Source organism: Chionomys nivalis, chromosome 2 (assembly GCF_950005125.1).
Source record: "Chionomys nivalis chromosome 2, mChiNiv1.1, whole genome shotgun sequence".
NCBI lineage: Eukaryota > Metazoa > Chordata > Mammalia > Rodentia > Cricetidae > Chionomys > Chionomys nivalis.
The window spans coordinates 60,132,541-60,154,899 of NC_080087.1; the positions used below are offsets into that span (position 1 = coordinate 60,132,541).

General features: G+C 45.6%; 1 protein-coding gene across 1 annotated transcript in view; it reads left to right on the forward strand.

The window, feature by feature from the left end:
• The window catches only part of Prep (prolyl endopeptidase), a 106,560-nt gene that overhangs the window by 67,830 nt on the left and 16,371 nt on the right, over window positions 1–22,359 (forward strand). The window lies entirely within an intron of this gene.

Genomic DNA, 22,359 nt, shown 5'->3' on the forward strand with positions numbered 1-22,359 from the left:
TGAACGGATGAGCTAAAAAAAATTGTTCGGACACCGTACTTCAGTCCCTAGTCGCTGTCTTTCTAGCATAACTCTCTTTTTGGCTTGTTGATCTGCACGAGGGTATTGAGTCTTCCAGAAAATGAATTGCTGTTTGATTGACATGATGAAGAGTGTCTGTTCCTTTGCAGTGAGAGATTACCCACAGAGTGCAGGGTGTTTTGAAAGGCACCCCATTCCTGACACAATAGAACTGATGCACATACAACCTCGCAGAGACTGTGGTGACATATACAAGGCCCACACAGGTCCCACCGCTAATGAAGAAAGCTGTCTATAATCAGTACATGCTGGCAAAGGAAAAACCAGTTTTCACCAGTGGAATCTCACTGGGGATATTAGCCACACTCTAGGTGGTTCCCATGTGCAAGAATAGTTGGCCAGCTACCAGCAATCTCAATGGTGTTTTGTGTAGGAATTTTGCTTCGTTTTTGTTGTTGTTGTTGTTTGTTTGAGAATTTTGTTTGCTTATATGTCTTACTGGTCTTTTGCTTGTTTGATTTGTTTTTGTGGAGGTTTTTTTTGTTTTGTTTTTCAGTGGGGTTTTAATTTTGCTTTTGTTTTAAAGAAAGAGAAAAACTTAAAATTGGGTGGGTAGGTAGTGGCTGAGGCTGTGCGTTCATTCCCAGTTGCCTAGACCCAAAATAATCACATAGACTATATTAATTAAAACACTACTTGGCCAATTACTTAGGCATATTGCTAGCTAGCTCTTATATCTTAAATTAACCCACTTTTATATTTTATAATTTTACTACAAGACTCATGGTTTACCGGGTGTCTGCCTCCTCTGGTGGCTACATGGCATCTCCCTGACTCCACCTACTTTCTTCCATCATTTAATTTAGTTTTTCCACCTACCTCTGTTATGCCCTATCACTTCTTTATTCATTAACCAATAAAAGCAACACATATACAGAAGGAGTTCCCACACCATTTCCCCTTCTCTGTTCAAATAAAAAGGAAGGTTTTAACTTTAACATAGGAACATTAGAATAGCAAAGCAGTTATCAAGCAAGAATTATAGTTACAATATTTAGTCCATTGACATTTGACAAATTAAGGAAAATAATCTATTATCTATCCATATTTGTGAGTCTAAAGTTTTAGATCTAATTTATCTTTTATAATAACTATCTTTTTTAAACTCCATCAAAGACTCCAGAAGGATATAATATAACCTAAATAAACAGGAAGTGCTTTGAAAACAACTTCTATAACGCTAGAATTGACAGAGACGTCTCGATACCTGGACAGTCTCACCCAGAATTCTTCTGTAACATTGGAGCATCCATTTTCAGCCTACAGGCCCATAGTATCCGGCAGACTTTCCCATGAAGCAGGAAATTTTAAAGACAGTTTTACCTGTATTGGCAGTCAGTCACTTTCTTCTGTGTCCTGCAGAATGTCTGGCAGACTCTTTCTGTCTCACCTTTAGGCAAGTTTAGCAGTCATTTTCTCTGTTGGTCCTGTGTGTCCAGTTCATACAGCATAACATCAAACAATCCAGGGAAAAGCAGGTTTTTGCTCAAATGGCTAACAAACTCCATAAGTAGCCTCCTTAATGCCCATCTTCTTCTTGAAGTAATTGTGCTACCAGGAGCAGATGAATCTCATTGTCATGAAAAGCCCTAAGTTATTAAAACATTTTAAATGCCATATTTTGATGGCCTTTGAAGAATATCTATCCATCTGAAATATATATTTTTTAAAAATTATTTACTTATTTATTATGTATACAATATTCTGTCTGTGTGTATGCCTGCATGCCAGACCCCATTACAGATGGTTGTGAGCCATCATGTGAATGCTAGGAATTGAACTCATGACCTTTGGAAGAGCAGGCAATGCTCTTAACCTCTGAACTATCTCTCCAGCCCCCGAAATATATCTTTATACATCTAGGAAACCTAGCTAACATGACTACAAGCTTGATTATTATAGATGACATTATTAATGTGTATTCTTAACTATACATTACATTTTTAAATGAGCTGCACAAACACAATACTTTAATCAAGTGCAGAAATACATATAACAAAATTGATCCTAATTTGTATTATTAGGACAAGATCAATGCAAAGGGAGGTGATATGGGATTCCCCTTTGTATGCTGTGAATATGTTTTATTGCCATTGGTTAATTAAAAAAAAAGCTGCTTTTAGCCAATGTCCAAACAGAATATTAGCCAGGCTGTAAAGGATATAGACAGAGAGTAGGTGGAGTCAAAGGGAGATGCCATGTAGCCACCACAGGAGACGGACACACTGGAACCTTGTCTGTAAACCCCAAGCCTCATGTAAAATATAAAATAATAGAAACAGGTTGATTTAAGGTGTAAGAGCTAGCTAAAAGTACACTTAAGCTAGTGACCAAACAGCATTACAAATAATATAGTTTCTGTGTGATTATTTTGGGTCTGGGCGGCGGGGAATGAGCTAGTAGCCTCTGCTAACAGGTAGGGCGGTAGGGAGGAACTGGTACAGGAAGAGAAAACACAGTCGAAATTACATTGTGTGAAAAAAAATTCAGTTAAAACTTTTCAATATTTTTTTTTTAAATAAACATTTCAAAGAAGCTTAAAATAAAAGACACTCTCACCTGGAAGGCTGAATCACACAGGCTACAAATCAGGACCCAGAACATTGAAAAGATCCTTTGATTCGAGAATCTTTATACACTGTCTGACTGCTGAGTGTTTTGCCTGAGTGTCTGCACCACAGACTGTATGACCCATTATACATGTCCTAATTTATTTAGTATCTTAAAACACTGAAGAAACTTGGCTGGTGGGTTGTGGTCTGTGTGAATAGTATTTAAAAGCAGAAGCCCTTTCAGACAGGCCTGACATACTGAGGGGCATTGAGTAAGTCACATGGCCTTTCTGCCACGATGTTTTCATTACAAACAGGGTTCAGTATCCCTTTGGGGGTATTAGAAGGTATTGTGTATTATGAAGTAACATATAGGTTGAGTACAATAGAAATAGCTAGTGTTCATGTAATTTTTCTACATCAGTTGGACATGTTGGACACCAGCTCCATTTGCCATTTGGTCATCTGGGAGGGTTTCTGTATGGGGTTGCAGCCCTACATGTGTGTAACATGGCTCTGTAGAAAAGATACACTGTCAGCTGTTGCATTTGACTTCCGTAAGTCTTCTTCCTGCCTGGAAATCCCTGATGAGGGTGGTATATTCATTCTTTCCAGTTCAAATGGGAGGGTAAAGCTTTGGAGCTGAGCAAGTGCTTGTGTGGAGTACAAATCCCTTAGCTGTGCACGCAGCAGCGAGATTCCCTGGGAACGGTGCCTATGTCATTGCACAACTCCGAGAATCCCTCAGTCCCTGACGCTCCATAGCTCGAAGCCTGGCCTTCCTGGGTAGTTAGAGCTTTTTATTTAGGGGAAGTAGAAGACACTCTCTTTCCACTTTGGGCTGTGCAAAGTACTCACAAACCTGAGCCGTACCTAGCCTGTGTACGTGTTTAAGGAGCCTGAGTGAGCTCACTGACTTGCAGAAGGGAGTGAGCTGCTGCTTCGGGGGGGGGGAGGGGGTGTTCATGTGTGAATTAAGAGCATCCTCTCAGTGTGTAGTTGTGTAAGGAAAGGCAGCAGTTTTGCAAGAACTTTCAGTTACTCTGGGTGTTGGCCCTTTCAATCCCACATGGCTTGAGTTTCTATTTGTTCCGTGTGTAATTTGAATAGACCTCCCTGGGCTGTTGCTTCTCTTCTGCCATCTGGGAGGTGTGTGACTGCAGAAGCGAGGATTAGCCTGCAGGGCAGGTGGCCACTAGTCATGCCCATGGCCTCCTGCATCCTAGAGGTACCTTCTTCCTGGAGGTGCAGCAGGCTGAAGGACCAAACCAAGGAGAGGGTGGGGAACAAGCAAGGAAACCCATGGCTAGAGCCTCCCCCTGGGGAAAGGGTGTTTGTTAAAACAGTCCGTATTTCCCAAGACCTGTTCATTTTGCCCAGGAAGATGAAGGACGTGGTGCTGCGTTTTGTCGGCAGACAGAACAAAGTCAATGTCTCCATCCTGGTGGCAGCTCTGGGAAAACCAAGTGCATCAGAGACACTTTTTCTGCTAATTGTCTAAGGTACTGTTCACAGCAACCTGAGAAACAAGTCTCTAAAAGACTTGCTACTCTCTCTTCTCATATGGGGTCCATGTAAGAATTATAATTTTAGGTGGGATTATTAAATCCCTAGTTGATCATCATCATTTCCTCTGCCTTTTACTGTGGAACAGTTATATCTGGTTGATTAGGACCTGTCTGCCCAAGTCTTTTCAAAAGAAGTGAAGATAAGTTAGTATTGCCGTCTTAGGAAACAGATTTGTGAAGTTGCCTGGAAAACCTTTCTATATGTATTGCCAGTAATGAGTTTCCTTGTTAGCAAAATGAGTTTAATTATTTAGTCTGTTAATAAATACTGTATTTATAATACTTCCAGGGACTATGTGAATGCAGCCATTCCATGGAAAATACAGTCAGGCCTGAGAGTCGAGCATAAAGATTTGAGGATGTTACTGCTGTGGTCCAGGGATGCTATTGTATGTGGAGATGCTTCTGGCTATGGACTAGGAGCAGGTGGAGACTGGGAGGGGTATGTAAGGTGTGAACGTTTTTATAATCACCGACCATTTACCACCTCCTGTCACTCGGAGCATGCGTCTGCTTCTTCATTGCTGTGAGATTCCATAATTTCTCAGTCAATTCAAGAAGCTAAGCCTCTAGTCCTCACTATTCTGTGTGATAGCAGTGCCTTTGGCCCATGTCATCAGTAGATGGAATTGTGTGCTGTGGTTGAGCAGGGCATAACAAAGAAATGGAGCGTAGCCAGAATACACTTCTGGCTTCTCACAGTCTCATTGTGGTTCAGCCAGCTGAGAGATTGGTTTTTTTTCCCCTCGGACTGAAACGAAAGAAACAGATCATAAGCCTGAAAATGGAGCGATAGCTGAATATACTCCAGTGACTCTCTAAGTAAGGGTGAAGAAATCTATGCTTAATGTGGTAAAATTTTTTTGTATTTCAGCTATCTGCATATATTACTGAATGTTCTGTTCTATGTGATAAAGTCACTTGTGCAGGTGCAGTAGGAATTGTGACTTTGGGAGGTGTAAAGGCTGCTGTGAGCTCTGCTGATACTGAGGCAGGTACTCTGCCCCTATACCCCGTTGTCATGGAAAACAGCGGCATCATGTCTCTATTCTGTAGCATACTCAAAAACATCAGTGGCATAATGTGCCTGCCACCAGCCATTTTAACAATTGTTTTTAAAAATGAGATCAGTCTGGATGTAATTTCAGCTCTCAGACAAGAGGATCTTAAGTTCAAGGCAGCCTTCATCCTTTCTCAAACAGCCAAAACAAAACAGACAAACAAACCAGACTGTTTTTCAGTGTAGATGCATCTCTGAACACAAAAAAAGTAAATCAAAATGTTCATGCCTTGAAGGTCATAAGAGAGTGCATGGGATGGGGGGGGTCCTAGCTGGTCAGGGACTCCTCACCTCTTCTGTTGCTCAGCTTTGCATAGCCTTTATTCCCAGCATGACTGATGGTCTCATGGCTGCGGGGGGGGGGGGGGGGGGAGTTTGACCCCATTATACCCATTCTTCCGCCCACACCAGCTATGGCTGTGTGCTAGAAAGAGACATAGGTCTCAGCTGCTGGCAAGTTATGGGGAAAGAGTAAGGCCTAGTTGCAAGGAGGTGTGAAATGTAGTGTAAATTCTAAGGGGAGATATGAGCCCAGCTAAAACTTAGAGCTTATTGTCAAGGAAACAGGACTGACAACTAGCAGCTCCCAACCTAGGACAGGATGGGAGCCAACTAGGTATTTGGAATATGCCCTGAAACCAGAGGACTCCACGCTCCCTGGTGGCCAGGTACCTAAATATCACTCTTAGAGTTGGAAAAAGAATAAAAACTCATAGACTATTGAAATTTTGTTGACTTCTTCTTTGACCCATTCATCATTCTATAATTAGTTGTTATTCAGTGCCGGGCTTGTGTACTTCCTAGAACTTTGTTTACTGTTGTTTTAGAGTTTAGTGCACTGTGGTCAGAGAAGATGCACAGAGTTACTTAACTTTTTCCTGAATTTAAGATTTGTTTTGTGGCCTGGCACAAGACCTGCTTTAGAGAGGCTTCAGCCTGCTGCTGAGTGGAGTATGTATTTGGTGTTTAGATGGACTATTAGGTCCCTTGATGTATTATAATAATTCAGTTCTGATGTTTCTCTATTTTTGTCCGGATGATCGGTCTATTGGGAAACGTGGGGTATTGAAATCATCTACTGTTACTGAACTGGAGTTGGTCATCTGTGTCTTTAGTTCTGGTGGTGTGCTGAACTGGAGTTGGTCTGTGTCTTTAGGCCCGGTAGTATGTTTTTTGGATGTAAGCAGGAGTCCCAGGGTTCAGCGCAGGTGTTTAGGATTGTAGTGTCTTCTTGGTTAACTGTTCCATTGATCAGGATGAATTGTCCTTTATCTTTTCTGATTAGTTTTGGTTTAAAATCTGTTTTGTTATGACAGCACATTTGCTTGCTTCCTGGTTCCATTTGTGTGGAATACTTTTTTCCATTCTTTCACCTTCAGGAGGTCTCTGGATTACGGCAAGATGATTGAGATTAGTGATCACACGCTACAAAGACAGAAGCACTTTGTGTGTGTGTATGTGTGATGTATGTGTATGTTCATATTTGTGTGGATGTGCGCATATGGGTGATAGATGCATATATGTGTGTGTCTGGGAAGGTCAGAAGTAAACACTGTGCATCTTCGTCCATCAGTTTGCACTTTAGTCTTGAAGCGGGGTTTCCACTGAACCTGGAGCTCATCAATTCAGCTGGGCTTGCAGGCCAGTGTGTCTCCCAGATCCGCTTGTCTGCCACTCCAGCCCCATCCCAGAGCTAGAGTTATGGACTCTGGCTTTTAGGAGGATGTTGGTAGTGGGAACTGAGCTTCTCCTGCATACATAGCAGGCCCTTTGCCAACCAGTAGTCTCGCCTGTCCCAATACATGCTCTTGACAAGGACATGTTTCTTCTTCAAAGGGATAAATCTGTGTCTTGAGGTTATAGAAGTATTTGAGGTTCAAGATGAGTTCTGAAGGGTTGTCTGGATCAGTGAGGCCACAAGGGAAGCCAGTGCCCACACGACTCTTTGAGCATTTCACTTGGTGCCAGAACCAGATTCCTACTTAAGATAACCAACTCCCCCTTTCTGTCTAGTCTGTGAACATGGTCCCTCCTTGGGGGGCCTACTGTGAGGGATGGAGGCATGGCACAGGTGAGCCTGTATCCTGGAGCTGGGCTGCTAGTTTCGTAGCTGCTCTTTCCTTTTTCCTGCGTAGTGTGTATGCCCCCTCGTGAGGTCTGGCCCTTAGGACAGAGCTGTGGCGTCTTAGATTTGAATGTGGTTGACAGTGTCCCTGAAGAGTTCACACATAGGGAGGTCTCAGTCTCCAGAATGGCTGTTGATTAAGTTAGTTGTTTTCTGAAAGAGTTCGAGGTGTGCCTTTGGTGTTTGTTTTCTTTTGCCTCTGTAATAATTTGGTTGGGAAAAAGACTAATGGGCTGTAGATTTCCTAAATCGTCGTTCTTGCCTCTAAAACTGTTTCTGTGCTCAGTGTCTAGTAAGTAAGTACTTCGTATATTCTTGTGGAACTTATTAAATAATAGAAGTACTCTCTGTGTAAAGTCTACATTTTGTAAGTATATACTTATGACATAAAACTTTTAAGAGACAGAGATCTTGTGGTATTTTCATGTTCACTCTTTCACGCTACTAGGGACTTCACTAGATTGCCATTTGCATATTTGTGGCTTATGCCACACAGCACACTCACACTTATTTATGGTGCCTTACTTGCATTTTTAAATCTTGATTACCACACGTGGAAGCTTGAGTCCACTTAAATATATTCAAAAACGAATGGAAGCTGTATATACTTTTATTCTTGTTATTTCCCTCAGGCTCCGATTATGGAAGCTAACCTAAGATCTTGGCTCCTGTGCAGCGTGTGTGGGTAGCAGCTTCTGCAGCCAGGCAGGTGGCTTTCTCTTCCTCTCCGCCTTGCAGGTGTGCATCCACTCCAGTGTCCATCCGTATCGCTCTGCCTTCTAGTAAGCAATTACTAGACCAAGAGTTAGTTACGAGGCTAGAAGCAGGATCTGACTGACAGGTCGTCTTCTCTCAGTCTGGTCACTGACACTTGCAGGCTGTTCTGTCGGTCATTCCTGGAGGACACTGGTGGCCATCTGGACAGCTGTTCTCAGAGTCCTGCTCCTCTCTAAAGTGAGAGAAGAGATGGTAGGAGCCTGTGTGGACTCTTAACCTGCTCCCTCTTCCCCTCCGCTCTGCTCTGCCATGATCACGTGGGTGGGGATGAGTGGATGACAGTGTGCGTATAAATATCTCCAGTGCTGGGGCTATTCCATTACACCCCTGGGGGAAAGCCATGACGAGCGTAACTGACATTGGCCTGAGCAGAGGAATGGAAAGTTATCGTTTCCACAAGTGTAGTCCCTTGATTGTGTTATGAGTTCCCTGGCCTGTGCTTCCAGAGGCGGACTCGCTCGTTCCAGCTCATGCCTGGTGTTGAGCAAATGTACAGTACAACATGGATGTGCTATCCTGATGATACCCATAGAGGGCCATGTGAGAGTCCATGCTGGACACTCCAGGTCCTGGTCATCTTACGCGGGTTTACATTTTGTTCTTAAGAGACTTGGCTTTGGATATCCCTAAACAAAGGAGTGTGAGCTGTGTACTCGGTGCCTGCCTTCACTTAGCGCTGCTCAGGTGCCGTCTCCCTGCCAAGGTCCAGGCTCACTTTCTTTTTTTTTTTTTCAGGCTCACTTTCAGTTGAGTCCTGTGACTGCTGTCCTCATCTTTGTTCCGTTTTCCAAGACTCTGTAAAATTCTCTTATTGTTCCTGCCGTTGGGAAGTCAGTCTGGAGCAAAAGACAGACTAAGGGCACCAGCTGTCATTTAGCAGCACAGTGTGGATGTTCGCAGTGTGTGCCAGGCCTGTGCCCATGGGCTCTGTGTATTACCTCATTTGAGAGGAACACTTGTTGTGAGAAACTGTGCTGGCTCCCCTTGTCAGGCTCTCGCGATCAAGGCTTGATGCCTTGGCTGGTTCTTCCAGATCCTCATGTAGAAAGAAATTGATGTAACACATTGGGGCCTTCCTAAGACCCGAGAGACAGTTGCTTCATTCTCTTGGTTGATGTTTGAAAAGAAATACTTATAAGTCATCTACTCAGGCTGCACTGCTAATCATCCCCTTGTTAATTCCGAAACATTGAAGATCATCTCTCTACGAGGATCTGCTAAATCAAACCATAGCTGACACCGAGTCCTCCTCACCTCGGCTGTGGACATCTGCAAGTGTGTATGCTGGAGTATATGTGGGCGTGCTTGAAAGCGTATTTTTAAACAGGGTATGATCTTTAATCCCAGTTCAAGTAGTAGATGATTCTGAAGTTGTACTTTTAAAAGAAAGTCATATCAGATACAAATGGAAAAGCCATTATTATATGTATGCATGTGCTATCTGAATACAGACCCTTTTTGTGTAAGCTGGATCTATCCATTCCAGAGTTTTACTGTGTACATAAATGATTGAAATATTTGGGAAAGGCTGGATAGAGCACATGTAATCTGAACCGTGATGGAATGGCTTTTGAGAATCTATGGTTTGGTTTGGTTTGGTTATGTTGGATCTGACACCTGCTCAGAAGCCTCAAAGGTAGGAGCTGTGGTTAGGATGTTCCAAGCATTGCTGGAGCTGCTTCTGCTCTTCCTTCTGGTTGGAGCAATGGTGGAGTGTTTCAGGCATTTTTGGAGCTGCTTCTACTCTTCCTTCTGGAAGGAGCAATGGCGGGGTGTTCCAGATGTTGCTGGAGCTGTCTCTGCCCTTTCTTCTGGTTGGAGCAATGGCGGGGTGTTCTAGGCATTGTTGGAGCTGGTTCTGCTCTTCCTTCTGGTTGGAGCAATGGTGGGTGTTCCAGGCATTGTTGGAGCTGCTTCTGCTCTTCCTTCTGGTAGGAGCTATGGCGGGTGTTCCAAGCATTATTGAAGCTGCCTCTGCTCTTTCTTCTGGTAGGAGCTATGGTGGGAGTTCAGGCATTGCTGGAGCTGCTTCTGCTTTTCCTTCTGGTTGGAGCTATAGTGGGTGTTCCAGGTGTTGTTGGAGCTGCCTCTGCTCTTCCTTCCGGCTGCACACCTCACTCTGCACTCCACCATCAGAGAATCTGCCAGCTTTGACTGATGGGTATGATGGAGGAGAACCATCCATCCATCCTGCCTGTTGTTTTGCACTCATAATTTACCACATGTCAAGCAGAGTTCTAAACACTGGATGATAGCAATGAGCTTAGGAGATGTGCCTTCGCCCTTATAAGGTCTGAAACAGAAAGTAAACATCCACAATGCACGTATCAGGAAGGCCCTTTGTACGCTAAAGAACTGCAACCAAGGATGGTGGAGGGGCCATTTCCCTCTGGAGGTCACTTATGTGGGAAACTTGGGGCTAACAAGGATTTAAGCCTGTGCTTGGGGAGACAGACAGCTTAGAATGTTAAAACAAAGGCTCTGGAAATACAGTACATGCTTACAAAGGAAGGGGGAACAAGATGATGGAGGAAGACAAGGCATTGTAGTCCTGTTCAAATTTTACATTGATTCCAAGGGTAGTAGGATTCACTTTGAAGTCTTGGAGTGGAGAGTGGCATGGTTCTAATGAAAGAAAGTCCTTTTCCGTCTTGCAGAGAGCAAATTAATGGTGCTGATGTAGGAACAGGGGGAGACATCTATAGCAGTAGGCTTGGTAATAGAGAGGACAGCCTGAATGAGTAGAGACATTGGACATTGCAATGGTGAGGGAAAAGGGGCATAGCAGAGATGAATCTTTGACTCCACATATAAGTACCATTTATCAATGTGTTGGCAGTAGCTTGGCTAGGATGGGTTCTGAAGGAACATGATTTTCAAATTTATGTCGTTTGGAACATTATCAACTGTCATAAAGTGGTTATTATATATTATATATATAGTGAGTGCTTTGAGTCTTAACACTCACAGGAAAAATCTGAATTAGAGTTAAAAATGTGGGAATCTTCATTGTGTTATTTAAATACAGTGACAAGACACAGTCACATGGTAGAGAAGACTATAAGGCATGGAGAAGGCTCAGGACTGGGCCCTAAAGAGGATGGATACTCACGGCAGTTTGAATGAGAATGGGTCCCCTAGGCCCATAGATTTAGAAAGCTTGGTCCCCACAGTTGGTGGACCTGTTTGGGGAGGATTAGGAGGTATGGCATTGTTGGAGGAGGGGTGTGCCCCTAAAAGGGGCTTTGAGGTTTCAAAACTCACACTATTCCACTTAACTCTGCCTCAAGATTGTTGTTTCAGCTACTTGCTCTAGCACCATGCCTGCCTGCCTACTGCCATGCTCCCCACTATGACGGTTGTGAACTTTAACCCACTGGAACCATGAGCCCCAAATTAAGCATTTTCTTTTATGTTGCCCTTTTCATGGCGGTTTGTCAGGGCAATTAGAAAAATAACTAAGACACCATCTTCTAGGAGTTGGTTGGACAAGGAAAAGCTAGCAAAGGAAGAGAAACTAGTAAGGAAGGGAAGGAAAATGCAGACGTGGTAGATGCAGAGGCAAAAGAGCGACAGACTGCGCCCCCTGCTGGTGGAGTGAGGAGGAAAGAGGCGCGTCTAGAGTTGGCCATCACTGGTGATTGTAATGAGAACAGCTCTCGAGAGTGTCAGCGCTGTGCTGGAGAAAGACAGGAGGGTTGAGTGGGACTTGTAGCATTGGCCCTTGATGGGTGCGCGGCCCTGCACTGATCCTGCAAGAGGAAACTCCCTCGTGGGTCTTTTGAATGCATTGCACATTGAGCAGCCGTGGCCTACAGCAGCTTCCTGATTGTCATACTCTCTTACTTCTCTGGCTTATCTTCAAATTTGCCATTTGTTCCTGAAGAATAATGTGCATAGCTGTGCCAAGAAAACAAAGATGTATTTTTCAATAAGATAAGTTTTTTTTTCCTTCTCATAAAGCTTATTTTATAGGCGAGGTTTTCAGTAGTTGGTGGTCTGAGTTAGGAGTTAAGGAAAAGTGTGAGAAATATTATACTCGGATTCCAGCCAGCATAGCTTGTTCACTGCTGTTAACAAACCAGTCCAGATAGTCATTCACTCATTCGTTCATTCGTTTGTTTGTTCATTTATTCATTTATTTTAGGAGCCCTGGGTATTGGCCTTTTGTGTGCCTTAAGCCAGTACTCTTGTCTGAGGACCACATTTGTCCAAGCGTGCACGGCCTGTTATCAGGCTCTTTCCGCGGGACTTCCACCAGGGCCTGCTTGCAGAGCTTTCCCATGCAAACTTAGCTTCTCCCAAGTGCCACTGAGACATAGAATTTGACCTCCACAGTGACCTTCTGTTTTTTGTCTAGAAGTGGCATCTCCCACAGGTCACATCAGCACACCACCATCTCACAAGGGCAGACATTGAGAGTAGGCAGAGTGGGGTGGAGCCCAGGAATCAAGACAACCTCCATGGGCTGTGTGAGTCACCTCAGCACTCTCTCATTCTTTTAGCTAAAATCTTGTCAAGAAAAAAAAAATCTATTTTGTTATTGTATATTTTCATTTTCCAAGAGCTTTCCTTAAAAATACAAGCAGATTTTTAAAAAAAAAAAAAAAATTCTTTTTTTCTTTTCCTCCGTGGACCGTATTATTTACTCTCTCTGCCACATTCCAAATCATGAGTGTGTATGCCCTGAGCACAGTGTTCTTGCATAAGAATGTTTCCTGCCTTGTGGGGCATCCTGCAGGCATGCTTCCCGTGGCTCAGCCTGCCAGCATCTGTCTCTGGACCTTCTGGATCCTGGAACCCGTGGTTAGGCCCAGTGTTGGGTCTGTGAGAAGAGGGTTAGCTGAAGAGTATAGGACAGACAGGAGACATGATGACCGGTAGCCCCTCAGCCAGAGAGGGGTCTTGGTCTCCATCTGCCGTTAGTCCTGTCCCTCTGGTCCCCTGGCCCTCCATCCTTTATACTTCCTGCTCCCTGTCTCTCCTGCTCTGGGGCCAAGCTCTTTCTGAAGAGCAGTGGTGCTTCCTGAACTTTCCCAGATGCAAGGCTGAGAGCAGAGTTAATGTATATCGGGGTGGGGTTAACCTCTACAGCTAGACTGCCTTAAATATGTTCCTTTTTCAAATGGAAGAACATGAACCTTCTAGTCGCCTCTATCCTCGGGGTGGCAGGGTGGACTTTAGCCTCTTGTAAATGTATTACCCCGTAGAATGGAGAGCTCTTGTTGGGCTGCACAGGTGAGTAGTTAATGTTGTCTTTGATTCTGTAGCAGCTATCTTCCCTGCCAGGCTCGGTGCCCACGGACAAAGCAACCCATTCTTAGCTTACTTGTTTCATAGGATACTGTGACTTCAAGTCTGGCCTTGAGTAGTGCTCACAGGCTCCACCGCCCATTCTGGCTCTGGTCCTCTCTCTGCTTCATGTCCACTGTTCTCCCTCCCGCCTGTTAGAGGACAGCCATACTGGCCACCTTGTTTGGCTTATACACACACATGCCACGCCCACATCACCCTGGCTTGGCCAGTGTATCAGATACACCGTCATGAACCACAGAGCCGTTCCTAGCCCTTCCTCCCTGTGTCCAGCTTTTCTTTGCTGGCTTCACGTTTCTTTCTTCCCAGTGGAATGCAGTTTACCTACTGCTGTCCGCTCAGAGCACAGAACAGATGCACATAAATGTTTGACTGAATGAGAACAGCCATGACAGGTGATGGACTGTGAAACACGCTTATCGCCAGGAACCTGGCATCACAGGGTTGTTCCTTCCTGCAGTGTTTCTGTTAGACCACCTCCCTGTTCTCCTGGTCTTGCCCAGTCAGAACAGACTGGAAACAAAACAAACATTCGCTCCAGTTTTTCTGTGGCATCGCTTTTGTAAGAGCTAGTCTTTAGAGATGATTTTCGTCCTACTCTATAACCAAAGCAGGAAGAGCACCGCCTCGCTTTAAGAGAAACAAAACAAGACTTTCTTTATGATTCCTGGCAGCATTTGTGTTTCTTGCAGAATGCCCTTCTGGCTTTACTCTAAATGAGTTCCCAAAGTCTCCCCATCCAAGGGTGCTAATGATGATGGTCACTCTACTGACACATCCTGCTATAAACAGTATGGAATTGTAAAGTGGGAGCCACCATCACCCCTGCTTCACCTGAGTGAGTGCGAATGGTGGAGTGGAGAAGGGTGAAACAGAGAATTCTTTCTTAGACCCTTTTTAAGCACTGTGCCTTTTATCTTGCAGTGTTGGTCATGCCGAGGCTACAAGGAAGATGGAGTTTACTAGGGAAAATGGGAAAGTAATAAAATGTGTCTGGCAGTTTAATGTGTGGGGGGAGGTGGGGTGGGGCACAGTTGTTAGGTCTAGGACCACTCTGGGAAGCAGTACCTAGGAAGGTTTCCCAAGGAGAGCAGCCTGCACAGCAGGGAAGCCAGAATACAGCAGTTCTGTACAGCTAGAACCTGTGATGGGAAAGTAGCCCACATCCAGACTCTAAGGGCTGGGTCTGTCCCTGGCAAAGCAGCAAGGAAAGGGCCTGTGTGGATATGCCCTGGGTCATCTACCTACCAGGTGCTCAGAGAGCTGCAGGGACATGCAGGTGGAAACTCCAGTAGAGTGTGAGGTCCGCAAGGACGCCAATAGGAAAGGTACCTGGAAGGAAGAGGAACCTGGACAGCGTGCATCCTGGAAGCCAGGGAGAAGTGTTGGGGGAGGGAATCTAATGTAGCAGAGCAGTGATGGGGACACCAACCAGTTCTCTGCTCGCCAACCTGGAACAGGGGATACAAACAGCACAGTAGGTAGGGTTGGGGAGCCCACTTGCTTCCAGTGAAGCCCAGCTTTGTGTGTCAGCCGTCAGGAGTGTTCTGTGGAGTTCACTCAGTGGGGATTTTTGTTCAGTGTGTGCTGGCTTTATAGGCAGCTTTCCTGCACACCCTGGTGCTTTATCTATCATCAGTACGGCATCCGATGTTCTATTCAAGACACCCATGAATACGATTCCATTATTCATCCTTGCCTTTTCGTTTCCTTGATTACCACTGATGATAAAAAGGCTGTGTGTGGTTAAAAGGATATTTTTCTGTGTTTAGGAACATTTCAAAGCAATAGACAAAACCGTTTTATCATGCTAGCTCTCAGGGTAAGGATACAGTTTCACTCCTGAGATCAGCATGCACAAATACAAAGGGACACTTTGCACAGCCCAATTTAGAATATAATTCAGAAAGGAATTGATCTTGTACCCTCCCAGCAGGAATTTTGAACTTTGTGATTTGCCATCCTCCTCAGCAGCTCTCTTTTTCCTTCCCCCTGGTGAGCCACCTCCTAGAAGCTGCAGTGTGCTGCTGCTTCTGCACCCCTGGGCAGTCCCTGCTAATTGACAGCTGCCCTGCAGCCTGCCACTGCCAGCATGCATCCAAGTCCAGCCTCAAGGACTGCTCACGTTTCTCAGTTGGGGGCTGCAGAGCCATGGTGCCCCTGGGCTCCTAGATTGTTCCTTAAGTAGCTTGAAACCATCTATCATGGACCCCTTTCTTCTGACTCATCTGGGGGATCTATTTTGGAAGTGTGTGTCATCCAAAAGATTCAGACCATAGGATCATAGTAGCCTTAGGTTTTTCCAATACCAGATTCGCTCACCCCTCCAGATTCTGACAATTTGGGATTTTTGTTTTTGTTTTTTGTTTGTTTTGTTTTAAGACAACTATTTTGTGTATTCTTGCTCCTCAGTATCTCACACTGAGTATGGGTTTTATGTTGACTGTGCAAATAAAATAATGGTTATAGATACTATGCTGGGATTATATTTCTAGGACATTTGGCAGCGCCATCCATTCAGGGCTACTGTTTATGTATCCTGTTTAATCCTCCCATACTGGACCGCACAGACCCCACTCCCCTTTCTCCTTACTAACATCTGGCTGTCTTTAACAATTTGCCCTCTTAAGAAATGAATAACTACCGGCCACAAAAATTTAAGCCACACAGGTTCCCTTCTGCTCTGTAACTGAACGTTCTACTCAGAGCATTTTTTTGTTATTTATTGTTTTTTTCTAATACAATAAATAAGTGTGCTGCCATAGTTTTGAGTTAATGAGGATTTAAAATGGATTCCTATATCCTTGTTGGCTTTATGATGCAGGTGCAATCTCTTGCAATAAATTACCAGAGCTAAACAGTTTAAGATCCATAAAGCTCTCTGCCCTGGATTGCTAAATTAATCGGTCAACATCAAAACATAAGGAAAATGTCATATGTTAAATATTTTTATTAGTAGTAAGCTGGGAACTTGTGACCTTAAAAAAGTTTATATAATCTTTTACAGCCCTCAGCCAAACCTAATTTTATTATTTTCCAGCAAAGCATTTTGTGGCCAGACTGTAGGCTACTGTGTGCGTGTGGATTTTTAATGAAAGGCCATTTAAAATACTTATTTTTACTGTAGGACCCAGCTGGGATATGCATCTGCATTTATCCAGCCTGTGGCTTCTAAGCACAGGCTCTTCTAAGTACCATGCTAAATGCGGAGGCAGAAAGATGCACAGCCTTGGGAAAGGCTCGGAAGCAGCCCCACAGAAGTCTCAGGAGCACCTGTGAAGGAGTGGCCAGGGATTGGCTAATTCCTTGTCGACAGTGGCTAAGAACATGGAGTCTGGGGCCAGAAATCCACTTAGACCTCAGCCCCATCATTTCAGGACGTGTGGCTTGGGCTGGTTAATTTTCTCACCTGTTTTCTTTTGCTTTTCTCTTAATTCTTTCCCTCTTCTTTGAGACAGAACCTCACTGTGTAGCTCAGGCTGGTCTGAAAATGATTGCTCTGCCGCTGAGCTGGAATTGCAGGAGTTCTTGACCACACTTAGGGGGCCAGTTACCTCCTTGTGTCAGAATGGCCCCAGCTACAAAGGAGAGAGTCCAGTCCTTACACCAGTGTGGTACCCTGTAAGCACTATAAGGGTGTTCTTTCACAAGTCCAAGTTTGCCAATGTGCACCTTAATAAAGTTAGAAATGAAGCAAATCCTATTCTGAAAGCTATAGAGACCAACTGCTTGATTTGTGGTGTGTTTGAGCGATGGGGGGTGACAGAGAACAACTTGCTGGTGTCGGGTTCACTCCCTCCTTGACGTGTGTCTTAGTTAAGGTTCTGTTGCTGCAGTGAAACACCATGACCAGAAAGGAAGTTGGGAAGGAAAGGGTTGATTCAGCTTACACTTCCATATCGTTGTTCATCATTGAAGAAAGTCAGGACAGGAACTCAAATGGGCGGAACCTGAAGGCAGAGGCCACAGACTGACTTGTTCCACATGGCTTCCTCGGGCTGCTTGCTTATAGAACCCAGGACCACCAGCCCAGGGATGGCACCACCCACAATGTGCTGACACCCCCCCCCCCCCCATCACAAATCAAAAACTGTCTTACAGGCTTGCCTACAGCCTGATCTTACGGAGGCATTTCCTTACTCTCAGATGACTGTAGCTTGTCAGCACAACATGGGTCCCAGGGATTGAACTCAGGATATCAGCTTGGCAGCAGGACCTTCTACCTGCAGTGCCATCTGGCCAGCCCCTAGTGTTTGCTTTTGAACATAAGGCGCTGTATTTAATTAGGTTGCGTAGGATGTACTGGTTTAGTCTCCGAGGGTTCCTAACTTCCAGTCCTGGTTTGTTTGTTGTCTTGTGGCCCGGGTGATTTTTTTTTAACACTGTCGGGTAAGGAGGAACTTTCTAACAAGCTCTGAAGTGAAGTGAATGGTCGTGCACTAGCTGAGGTTTCTTTTTCTGTAATAGGAATTCTCAAGGGAAGCGCACACCTGCCTGACCTGGAGCTCTGAAGTGTTTCCAGCTGGATGTGGGGGAGGGATTGGTATAATGAGCTGCCAGGGGTATCGGAGTGTTCAGTTGTAATTAAGGAATGTGGCATTGGAACCGAGGCTTTGTGGAACAGCTGCTTCCCTAGACAGGAGGGCGGTGAAGCTAGGAAGGATTCATCAAGGGCAAAGGCAGTGTTGGCTCTGGAGGGGATGGAAACAAGTCTGTAATGGGGAGTCACCCACATTAAAAGGGAGGCTTTGGGGGCTGGAGAGATGGCTTGGTGCTTAAGGGCACCTTCTGCTCTTCCAGAGGACCTGAGTTTGATTCCCAGCACCCCCCATCAGGTAGCTCACAACTGCCTTAACTCCAACTTGGTGGGCAGGAATCCAGTTCCCTCTTCTGGCCTCTATGCCCCACACATAAACACACCTTAAAATAAAATACGTATTTGAAAAGGGAAGCCTGAGAGGTAAATCCGGGAAGAGGTGCCCACAGTTTGAACATAGGTATCTGTTGAAAGGCCAGGCTGCCATGCCAAGGGGCAGGAATGGTTTGAGCCCCAGGAATGAGCTGACCTAAGCATTTTGTCTTAGAACATTTGTTCAGCGTACAGTTCCCCTTCTGTTATTCACTTAGCAGATACCGATAGATGCCACGTGGTCCTAACCCTCTATGTGCCACCTCTGGTCACATGCAGGAGCAGAGGGCACACGTGCACGCTGTGAGCAGGCAGCCATGACGTTCTCTCCTCTTCTTCAACAGAAGGCGCTTCCTTTGGCTTCTTGCACACGGGGACATCCCTGCACTAAATGAGAATGTCCCCTGGTGTGTTCTCACTAGTTGCAGGAGATCACAGCACTGGGTCTGGAATGTTTGTTTGTTTGTTTGTTTTTTCTCTTCTATAATTGTGTCACGTAGCCACCATAGTCTTGCGAGACTTTTTATGCTCCTGACTCTGATGCAGGTGACCCACCAAAGGTACCTCCCTAGGTTCAGGTGTGCCTCTAGCACACCCTGCTCTCCTGTGCTGAGTTTGCCTTTTCTATTTCAGGGTTCACACCACAGCGTGAAACAGGAAAAAGCTCATTTTTTTTCTAGAAACGTATAACCAGGCTTAACTGGGGAGCTGCCACCGAGACGGCGAGCGTAGCACATACGCATTGTTGGCACTTCCTAATAAAAACAGGCTGGTATATAGGCCACGGCTGTGTGGAGATTCCCGGAAGGAAGTCAAAACCTCCCGTGCTGTGAGAGTGCCCATCCATCCCTGAAACCCCACAGCAGTCTAGCATAGACTCTACCTATGAACCTTCTGTCCACAGGTGCCTCTAAGTTCCATCCCACCCTTCCAAAGTTGAATACGGGGAAGAACAGACGGATTCCAACCTTTTAGGGCAGGCTAGTATTTTCAACCTTAGCACTCACAAACACATGTACTCCTCGTTAGAGTATGGCTTTAAACATGAAGCTACTTGTTAGAACATGGCTTTAAATATGCAGAATTTGAAATTATTTTAAATTTAATTCTTTATTTGCTTAGTCTGGTTTCTGTAGCTGAACTGAAATACCTAAGGCTGGCTTACTAGTAAAGAATAGTTCATTCAGTCCCTGCTTCTTGAAGCGGTGAAGCCCAAGGCCTGACTCTGGCGAGGGCTTCCTTACTGTGTCATACTGTGGCAGAGGATGGACAGACAAGACACAGCAGACAGGTGTCTGCTCAGACCTTTTCAAAGCCAGTAGTCCACCTCTGATGATCTTATCTAATCCCAGCCTTCCCCTCCCCCCAGCCATCACCTTCAGATGCCATCCGCATAGGAATTTGGGGGATTGACTTTTAACCTCTGCTAAGGAGGGAATCTTGCTGCTCTTGCCCAGGAGCAGAGTCAAGTTCCCAGCCCACATTGGGCATTCACAACCACCCGTAACTCCAGTTGCACGGCATCCAGTCCCCTCCTCTGCCACCACAGCACCTACACACATGGGCCTGCACAGACATAAATAAAAAGAAAGGAATCTGTGGGGTTTTTTTTTAGACAATCAACGTGAGTTGGGGATGCATGACAGTTACTGAGAAAGTTGGAATGAGTTTCTCTCAGTTCATTTTTGTTCCATCTGTGAAGTGAATTCTGTCTCCTCTATCTTAAAAATTCTGTTCAGACTTTTACTAGAAGGGCGTAGCAATATCCAATGGGATTTTCCTTATTTAAGAATTTGTTTTTCAGCATGGTGGCCCTGGGTGTCTGGAGCAGGGTGGTCTTCCTAAGGAGACTCATTGTCAAATTGTGGACACCGTCTCTGTCAAATATGGCTTTTAAAGTGTGTCTGTGAGTCTCCACTGTAAGGGTGTGATGTCAGCACAGCAAGCAAGAGCGAGCATTCGAACATGGGACACTTGTCCTATGGGTGCCCTAGAGGCTCAGTCACTGTGTTGAAAGGACAGAAATGGTGTTGTCCAGTTCCCACAGGTGGGAACACTGGCAACATTTGCATAGTTGTCTCCGGTGAAGACATTTACAAGCGTGAATAGGTCAGGGTGTGGGCAGGAAGGTGACAGGCTGATGGACCATAGTGATGTTTGGCAGCTGTCAGCTTTCCATTGGTGCTGCTCAGATGAGAGGGTGAAGGACTGTGCTGACCTCTTAGACCCGGAGTGCCGGAATCATCACCGGGCTGATGGGGCCTTTGCTTACCAGAGGCCCCGCATTGTGAGTGTGTCCATCTTTCTCTCTCTCATCCTCTCCCGGACTTCCTGGAGTATCACTGTTACACTACCGTGAGTGTCCAAGATGAGTAATTTAAGTTTTTCCAAAAATATGCAAGAACGTGTAAGTGCAGAAAACTCAGTAGTGTATGTGGAATCTAGTTAGAGTCAGACTCCTTGACCTTTGCCCTTTGAGGCTTTGGGCACAGTCTGGAGCCAGTATGCTGCCTCCTCCAGGGATGGCTGATCTTACCGTGTTTGTTGTAGTGACTGGGCATGGCTACTTCCACCTGCTGAGCTCATTTGATTTCTGGGCAAGCTTATGTGGAGGTGACCTTCGCACAGGTCCTCTATAGCGTAGATGGCTGGAGTCTGGTCCTCCACTGAGAATGCACAAGGAAGCCCCATCTTACCACATGGTGGGGCTCATACTCCTAGTCAGCATTAGCCGCTCTCAAAGGACAGGTGGCTCTTTCTGAGGGCATCATCTCTGCAAATAGATTATCTTTTCAACCTTATCCATCATTGTCTGCTCTTTCTCTGTCTTATCCTGGTGCTTATGAGCCAGCCTAGGCACCCGAGCAGCTTAACTGCTCCCCAAGGTCTGGATAAGCTAGGTATTCAGTCCTGGGTCTGGGTGAGCTGGGTGCTCAGTCCTGGGTCTGGGTGAGCTGGGTGCTCAGTCCTGGGTCTGGGTGAGCTGGGTGCTCAGTCCTGGGTCTGGTTGAGCTGGGTGCTCAGTCCTGGGTCTGGGTGGGCTGGGTGCTCAGTCTTGGGTCTGGGTGGGCTGGGTGCTCAGTCCTGGGTCTGGGTGGGCTGGGTACATAGTCCTGGATCTGTGTGAGCTGGGTGCTCAGTCCTGGGTCTGGGTGGGCTGGGTGTTCAGTCTTGGGTCTGGGTGGGCTGGGTACATAGTCCTGGATCTGTGTGAGCTGGGTGCTCAGTCCTGGGTCTGGGTGGGCTGGGTACATAGTCCTGGGTCTGGGTGAGCTGGGTGCTCAGTCCTGGGTCTGGGTGGGCTGGGTGCTCAGTCCTGGGACCCAGTTCTGGGTCTGGGTGGGCTGGTTGGTCACAAGAAATACACTCAGCTGCTCACTGAGGATGGACACTTAGGGCAGGTGAGCTCTGCGCAGGCTGGCTGTCCTGCACACTGTAATGGCCCTGGACCTGAAGAGAAGGCCTGCCTTTTGTCTGTTTCTTTACAACAACAAAGGGCAGAGCCCTCTCCTCAAGCTCCTCAGGATTCCAAAATAATTAAATTTCGAAGGGGAATAAAAACAAATTAAGGGGAAAAAGCTTTCTTATTCATGGTTTAACTCTGGATCGCCTTGCCATTGTTTTCTGTTTGCATTATCTTTGATGAAAGCTCATGTGTAAAATAGCCTTCTTGGGACCTCACTGTGCTTCCAAATGACATCTGTCCTCATAGACTCTTGGGTGGGACTTAAAGTCTACTCAAATAAAAGATGTACACTCACAGGCTCCTTGGAAAAGTGGATCGGTTGGATGACTGTTTTCTGTGCCCCTGGCAGAAAGGTGGAGACAGTGTCATCAGCCGTGTGATAAGCCATTAGTCTAGGGTTACAGGCTTTTCCTGCCCCTCCAGTGGGCACCTGCTAGTTCCACATAAGCTGTTGTTCCCGCCCATTAAAAGTTACCAAAAAAACATTGTCGTCCCGTTGTAGGGCCCA